Source organism: Acipenser ruthenus, chromosome 12, assembly GCF_902713425.1.
Source record: "Acipenser ruthenus chromosome 12, fAciRut3.2 maternal haplotype, whole genome shotgun sequence".
Lineage (NCBI taxonomy): Eukaryota > Metazoa > Chordata > Actinopteri > Acipenseriformes > Acipenseridae > Acipenser > Acipenser ruthenus.
Genome location: NC_081200.1, coordinates 9,218,179 through 9,227,480, shown reverse-complemented (window position 1 = coordinate 9,227,480; position 9,302 = coordinate 9,218,179).

Here is a 9,302-nt window from a genome sequence, read left to right as displayed (position 1 = left end):
AGCAAGCAGAATAGACTGAACACAGTTCTGCCGTTGGTAATGCATGCTCATTCTTTACCCAAACAAACAAAATCGTGAGGACTAAGAAAGAAATTTTCCAGTATTGCTTTTGCTTTAGTGTTTTAATCTTGATGTTTGTCAGTATTTCTGATGTTTGTGGAAAGATGCTACCGTAAGAGCCCACACCATACAGACACGTGGAATCCCACATTGTAATGAATATTTAATTGTTTTTGCCAGTATCTCTGGGGAATGTGTTTAAATGTGTGAATCGTAGACCAGTTGCTTTCAGGACTTTTTTGTATTTATTTATTTATTTATTTATTTATTTATTTTATTTATTTATTTCTTTAAAAGCTGCGCTTCCATATAAAAGATCATAACAACATGAAATTTATATAACGCGCCCTCAGACTTTCCAACTTAAGGCGCTGTATTAAAATAGGCTATTGTGACGATGGCAAAAAAAAAAAGATTACACAAAAATAAATACCAATACATTGACCAACTAGAAAATATGTTCCATTTTGAAGTATGGTCTCTGCTAAGGACAGAAAGCAGCCCAACTGAGTTAACTTCAACATTGTATACAATATACTATACGTCTCTCAACAAATATACTCCGTCGATAATAGTTGCACTACCAGTACATGCTAACAGTATTTACTTTTGTTATTTATTTAACTACATGTATAAAAAAGTAGGACAGTTACCAATTAATGGGTCACTGTCCTCAATTTTGGTTGCTTAATGCTGCCGCCTACCGTTTGTTGTCTTCGTGAAGAGCTGTTCTACATATTCAGTCTTCAACCAATTTGGTTTAAGGTCGTTATGCAATTGTTTTTGTGAAAATAAAATTAAACCATAGATTCAAAACTCGCAAAAAGCAACTCGTTAAATGAAATACGAAATAGCAATGCCTAAATTGTTTGTTACTGTTTTTTGAAACAAACCAATACAGTGGTACCACAAGTTTTATTGCTACATTTTTAATAAGATTAACTGATTATCTATATAAAACACTTTCGAGACAATCAAACTATCTTCTTCAGATGTTACTGTCTCCCGACGTCTTGCAGCAGTTTATAATGTTTCTAATGGTCATAACTAGTGCACTCTGAAATATGTAATGACACCTGAACAATTTATATATGCATGTACATTTTGCCATGTTTACGATAGAAATGCTCCATATCAAACTTAGTATCACAGATAGTTTAACAAAGATGTATTAATGAGAAACATGAACAGTTAAGTTTTAGTCAAGTAGACCACAGTTTTGGGTCGTGATTTATGCTTATTTTATTTGTCAATTAGAGATTGACAGGAAAAGGTCACTGGCCAATCAAACCTTGTTATATTTGTGCTAATTCCTAAATAGGTACCAATAATCTGAGCTGTTTAATTTATGCTTTTATAAAATTATTTAAATAATTCATAATTATTAATAATACAATACTTTAGTGGATATAATTATTTCTTACCTGTTTCTTCTTTGCAGCGAGGTGACCGGAATAATCGTGAGCATTATATTGATATTAAATGCAACATGTGCAGCAGACCAGAATACCCCCCAGAAAACATGTATTTTTGTGAGTTACAGGATATGGTTGATCTTTGGCAGACCCTATCAACCCCTAACTGTTTTAATGTTTCTTTCCAGTTACAAAAAAAAGCATTAGAGCAAAGTATGAAGAACCAAATGAATCAAGTGCTCTTAAAAATCCCCATATGTAAAGAGGACAATAGGGAGTTGGCATGTTAGCTCTGCTGAAACAAACACACATTGTATGTGATGGCTGTCATTTTGGAATTATAACTAAAACCAATGAATAAGGCTTCTGATCCATAGTTTCCCCCATGTAGCCAATAATTGTAGTATTTCAGTGTCCAAAAATCATTGACGAATGCAAGATGGTGGAAATACTGGTAAAATACAATGCCATTCAGTGTGGTTACACAAGGAAATCTGGTTAAAGAAATGTGTAAGTGTACAACCGTACCCTGCCCGTTCCTTGGGGCTATAACCCTCAAAATCCATAGGTTCTAGAGCACCAAATCCTACCCACATTCAAGATTACATTACTGTGGGTTCATTCCATCAACTTGTTCTTAACTTATAACCAAACGCACACAGGAAAATGAAAGGTAAAAAAGAAAATATACCCCCTTTTGGAAGAGGGGAAACAAAGTGAGTAGAAATAAACATTTATAAAGCAAGGTCGCAATGTTGCTATGCATGTATACTGCACAACGATTCAGGTTCTATAAATTCAGGGTCTAATAGACTATGACAGCTGTGATAAAATACAACCATATTGCAAAAGACTTCAGGGGATGCTTTAGTATAAGGCGATGGGTGCAGCTTGAAGAAGACCACAGATCATTGAAAGAGAAAACTATGATTCATCACAGTAGTGTGTGTCTTAACATTGACTTCCTTTGACACTAAAGGGCAAAAGTCCAGATCTGGAGACATCAAAGTTTATGGCAGCAGGTTACAACACTTACGAACATTTGAGAGATACCTTTGATAATAAATATATAACTGAATATATCAATAAATAAATACAGCACTACAGATAAAAAGCTAAACAATATGTATGGCTGAATGGGAAATACTATACTGGTGAAGGATTTGGTGATATCCAGCAGAGGTCTTTCAGTGCTCAAGATGCCACTGATGCTGGGAGCTCAATAGCTGGTAGACAAGAGAGTTACATTCCTGCCAAAAAGTAGCACTGCATCTTGTTGGCACAGGATGTGATAGTATCAGAAGTGGCAGAGCATATGGCTCCCTGGGAGGCTTAACTGGGCTAATCTGGTGTTGTTAATGACTACAAAACCCATCAAACAGTTATGTACAGAGCATGGCCACACCCCCAGCACGTTCTGAAAGCTCATCCAGCACCCTGTTCTGGTTGATACAGCTTGCTCGCTGTAAGTATTCAGTGTTTCAGTTACTGTTCATATGTCAGAGTCCTCTGCAACCATCATCTTAACCTTTCACCAACTGGTTCTGACTATTAAGTATTGTAAGTAGACCGATCTGTATTTCTCATTCGTTTCATACTGTAGCTGCCGCCTGTGCATGTTTTGCATACCTAAAGTATAAACCTCACCTTCACACACTTTGTGATTCTTGGTGTTAATAGTGCTACTGTACTGTAATCGGTATAAAAAAAATACTAGCATAGAAGACCAGTAGTGGGTTACAATTTATCAACCTCAATAGAATGTTTTACTTAAAAAATCAAATAAAACCCTATTTTTTAAAAAAAGCTCTTTCGATTAATCATGTCACCAGAACAAAAAACAAACAAACAAACATTGTAATTCACAGTAGTCCATAGACTATATACATTTTAAAAGTGTTACAAAGTGTTTAATTATGCTATCTAGCATTTTCAGCATTGTGTTTTACAGAGTATTCTGTATCTTTATGGACTGGTAATGTATATTTGGGTAATATTTAAGTTAAATGATCAATAGCATGCATACAATCATTTTAAAAACTCATTTTGTAATAGTAGTAAATATATATTTTACATCCAAACAACAACAGAGACCTTCCATGGTCTATATTTCAGAAGGCAGGCTTTTTATCCTTGACAATAATTGGCATTAAGTATTCCACACAGGATTTTCAATATAACACATTTGCATACGAGTCCATCATTAATTGAATGGTGAAGGCATGTGTGGAATCCTCAAAGTTCTGTAACCTTATTCCATATAAATGACAAGTAAGACAACGTACATTAGGCCTACGATTACATTTTAATATGGCAGTGCTATTCTTACAGCATCTTTTACATAGTATTCAATTTACAAAACAAATGCCATCTGGGGGACCATTCAGTTTAAAGGCTTGATTTACCATGCAAAAGTTCCCAGTAGACAAAATTGATACTTTTGATATCTCCAGGTGCCTACATTTTGTATTGTACCATTATACTTTTCTGTTATCTTTAAACAATTGATGAAAATAAGATAATGAATTCCTGTAAATATCTGATCACATAGGATCATACGTGTTTCCACATAGAGTACTGTATGTGCAAGAGGAACTGGCAGCAAAGACTTTCCAGAACACTCCAAGGGTTTCCAAAGGTCACTCAGTTTATCCTGAGATCTGAGACTGAATGAGTATATACATGAGTGCCATTAACTTGCAGGTAGAGTTGTGCATGTCAGACTGAGGGGGCTCAATTTGAAAAGTGAATTCAATAATGTTTTATTGAATTCCTATAATCCTTGCACAGCAAGAGGCATCTTTTTTCCCATCTGAAATATACATGCGCGAAGATGAGTAATATAGAGCAGTGCATACTGATTGTGCAGGGACAGCGAACAGTATAGGGATATCTTGCACACAGATTAGACTGAATGTAAACGCTGTACAGCAATCTGTTTTCCTGCACCACTGGTGCTGGGCAAAATATTGGGAACACTTTGATATCCATCAGGGTGATTAAATGAGTTTGAATTTACAGGTAGAACAAAATGGTGTTTTGAGACAAGCATAGAAAATTGTCTGAAAGATCACTAAATTATTTTTGCTTTGGTCCCTAAAAATACTTAAAAAAAACAAAAACAAAAAAAACATGAGCTCACAGAGATACATTGTGATATAAATGCTAATATGTAAGGGCTGTGTCAGTCTTGTAGTGCATGCAGTCCATCTCAGATACAGCTAAATGAAGGTGACAGCATTGTTTAACATGGAGTGTACAGATAAGAAATGTTGCATTAATGACCTGTGGCAATTACTAACTAATTAAAGTAATTATAGGATTATTATTTGAATATAATAGAAATATGCCATATTTGCCAACCCTGTTTTTAACCGTGAATTACTTTGTATGTATAAAATAATATTGTCAAAATGTGAATATCAAGTTAACCAACCATTAAAACAGTTTCAGTGAGAGCACTTTAAGGAGTTTTACACACAAATGTTTTGATCTATTTGAAATGGCTGGATGGAAAGTGTTTCTTTCTAAAGAAAACAAAATGGCTCCTCTCATGTGATTCCAGTACACTCTTTACCAAGATGGATGCTTTAGTCCTGCTTTGTTAGCTACATTCTTTTAAATGTGAGGCTAACATGACAAAAACTACAGTGTATGCCAACAACCCTTGTCTTTTTCAAGTTCCCAAGATGTAATACAGCTCTGGGATTAACTAGTATTGTGGTTACTTTGTTCGTATTTCAAGGTTCCCATGATTTAACGCTTGCACCTACTGTACATGTTTGTGTGGGTGGCATTGGAAAAAAACAACAACAACAAAAAAAAAACAGAACTAGGGCGTGGCGTAACCTGAAAGTATTACTAATAAAGCAAATTGTACTGCACTGCAGTCCTGCTGCAAATCTGGTTTGCAAGGTCTGCTCTCTATACCGAATGACCGAAATTAAACAAACAGCCTTTCTTTTTATATTTGTGAAAATAAGAATCTTACTTATTCGATCGATATTTTAGGACAAATACGGTAACAGCCTATTTAGTTTTGTTATTCCCAGCTGGGGAGTGGAGGCGGCATTTCATATTTCAAAATCGAACTGGAAATACTGTACTACTATTGTGGCTTCCGGTAGATTTTTGCAATATCATTTTGTAGTTTCTTTGATTACATGATGTTTAATAAAAATCTAAATTATCTTCATATAGTTTTTTTTTTTTTTTTTTTTTAATTATATGTCAATCCTAAAATTCTAGGTGATGCAACACTTTTGGCCATAGCTGTACAGTATGTTACATTTTAGATTTGTACATTATCTAGCTATAGCAGTGGTTTTCAACCTTTTCATCTCCAGTATCAGAATCTCCAGCATGGACCAACAGGGGTACCAGTTGCTCTCTGTGATTGGTATCAAATATTGGTTCTGATCCTGCTTGTTCATTCTTGTTTAGAACTTGAATCTGGACACCATTCTTATTTACCTGTTGTGAAGGCCACCCAAAGGCATTTAAAGGGTGAACCATCTGAAAAACCTTTCTCCAACCCTCTTAGGTGTTTAGCCAGTACACTGTTTAAAGTTGAGATACTGGTATATCTCATATGTTATGAAGTACACCCTGAACAAGAAATGAGTGTGTCACAGTTAACAGTGATGAGCGTGTTGTCTTACACATGATAAACCATTTCCCATGTTTAACATCTACATATGTAATTAAACAGGATCTCGTCCATGTAAATGAATTAGTTTTAATCGTGTCAAAGCCTTGTCCTTTCTTATTACCCAGGTAATTAGATAGAAGTCTCACAGCTTAGTGTATCTGACAGTTAGTTATGTGACTCAGTCTTCTGTGTTCAGTGTATTGAAGCATGCATTTGAAATTCAAAGGAGGATGTAGTATAAATTAGACCAGTGGTTTTCAACCTTTTTTTGAAACTGTACCTTCTGTCTGGAGGTTTCAGCTCAAGTACCCCTTTACAATGTTCACCCTGCTGAATGGCACCACAGTTGCAATAGAAGCCAGAATAATCCGATTTAACAAATGTATTTAATATATAATTTATGTCAGTTTAGCACTGACAAACTGCAGACTACAGAATACCAAACAGTAGGCTTAATTCTTAAAATGTTTAATTACAAGTCTTTGGATGCACAGAATCAAAAGACAGTATAATATTTGTTATACTATGTTTGTTTTGTTTGGATTGTTGTGCAGCTCATGGGCTTGCCAGTAAAAGCAAGAATTACGGGAAATGATGCTCCTGTAATGGCTTGTCCCTTCCAATATATTAAAATAGAAATCCTTCAAAAGAATAGGTTTTATATTTCTGTTGGGTTAGCACAGTATGTTGAGGGAGTTGTACCCGTAAAGCATTAGGAAACATTCTCAGGACTTGCTGTTGCTGCTGCCTTTGTACCATGTTTTGTTGTAAATAATTTGTTTGAACACAGTCACACTTTGTTGCTGTATCAATCTGAGATTGCTGCTGAAGCAGTTTCATCACCATTGATTTCTCTTTTTGGGGGGAAAAACACTGCCACTGATTGTATTGGAGAGTAAGTTTTATTTACACAGTAGCATGCATCAAATTAGCTTTAGGGCATGATGAAAATGCTCTCCGCATAAAGTCTCTTGAGTTTGTTGTACATAATGTTGATGTACTGTACCATGAATGTAGGGAATACTTTTTATAATTTGCTAATAACTCAGACAATTGGATTTTGGGCATACCTTAAAAAAAATGCAATTGTATTATTATTTTCTTAGCCAACACCCTTATCCAGGGCGACTTACAATTGTTACAAGATATCTCATTATTTTTACATACAATTACCCATTTGTACAGTTGGGTTTTTCCTGGAGCAATCTAGGTAAAGTACCTTGCTCAAGGGTACAGCAGCAGCGTCCCCACTGGGGATTGAACCCACGACCCTCCGGTTCAGAGTCCAGAGCCCTAACCACTACTCCACACTGCTGCCCTATGTATGATTGTATATCAGTTTATTTTTCACTTTTGGCTATGACACAGCTTCCAGGCTCCCTCTCCAAATCTGCCTTTATAAGGCAGGGACAAAACAATGTAATTGCAGTGGTAAGCAAGTCTGGTGCTTAATTGCTATTGGCAGGATCAATCAGGAGATGTCTAAAGAGATCTACATTAGCTTTTTATAAGGCATTGAATATATATATGTATTATTAAATTGATTTGTTTCCAAGGAAAGCATGTAGTCCCTGAATGCTGATATATTTGAAATTCATAAATAAAAAGGGAGCAGGTGAGCTCTCAGCAGTGCAAATAATTCTGAAATCTTTAGACTTTAAAATAGTTATATATTATATAAATATTCTGGCCAATCGACCTGTGCATGTCATTCGCTTTCACACAGATCTCCTAATAAATGACATTAAAAAACTTTATTTTGAAAACCATATCGAATCTGCTGCTACTACACCCACAAAAAGGAAAATATAACCCATCTAATGAAATTCGGGACACTGTTTCGAGCACTTAAAATTTCAAAATAAGTTAATATCAAAACTATTCTTTGAGTACCCACTTATATGGTGGCTCATTCAGGACTGTTGGAATAGGCTTTTATCTCAGGATCTCAGTGTTTCAAACCGTTATGTTATAATGCATCTTGTGATGTTGACATTACAGCTTTTAATTTTTTCCTCAGTGAGCCACCATACATTCATGGTTCTTTCTCTGAATGCTTCATTTATTAAACTGTGTCAAAGCAAACCCTACAATATGGAATGTAACCAATTTCTAATGGTATAACTAAAATAGAGCATAGTAGTGTAAAATGGGCTCTTTCACAATACTTCTTGTAGAGTTTACACTGATACTAGCAGGTGAAGTTTAATAACTGTGTGTGATGCACATACTTTAAATAGCAGGATGGCTGAATGCAAATGGTCATTTTTAAATGTGCCACAGTCTATGAATACAACCATTTATTATTCATCAGCATGCATCTCCAATTTTTCATTTATTTAAAGTGGGTTGCAAAAAAATGCTGGCCCGTGGCAGTCACAGCTGCAGACAAAAGGCTTCTTCAAATGTGCTTTGAAAATGTGTATATTCTGGAGGCGACAGCATGTTTTGGAAGTCATGTCTCTTGTCTGCAGTTTCCACAGCACTAGAGCAATGGCTGAAAAGGTCAAAGGAAGAATTTGTGATGAACCCATTAAAATGACCCATTAATGTCAGATTCCAGCAGCAACAAACAGGTTAAATTAGGAATACAAAAATAACAATAAACCTACATTTATTTGAAATACTATAGATACATGTATTATACTTGGGTGTTCTAGAGGAAAATTATTTTGCATATGTTTAGCCAGCAAGTATATCCTCTATCTATCTATCTATCTATCTATCTATATACATATATACATATACATACATATATATATATATATATATATATATATATAAAGAAGGAAAAACATTGAGTGAAATAGCTCGCATCACTTCTGCCAGTTCTGTTGTCAATTCAACACTTGTATTCTTTCTTTTCCTTAAGCATATTATCTTCAAGTATTGCTCATCCTTGTTAGACAGCTTTTTGGGTCTTCCAGTCCTGGCTTTGTCAATTATATGATAACTTGGCATTTTTTCACATTTCCAATGTGTTTTTGTTTTAGATAAGTATAACATATTGGTGCTTTGAGGTTTAAGCAATTTACACAAATCTCATCTATCCTTTCAATATTGGGATTGCTGTTTCTGGCACAGTGCTGAGCTTCAAACAGACAGATGAAGAATATTCTACAAAAATACAGAATTAAATGGTATGTTGTTCATTACTGTTTGATGTTTGTTGCTGA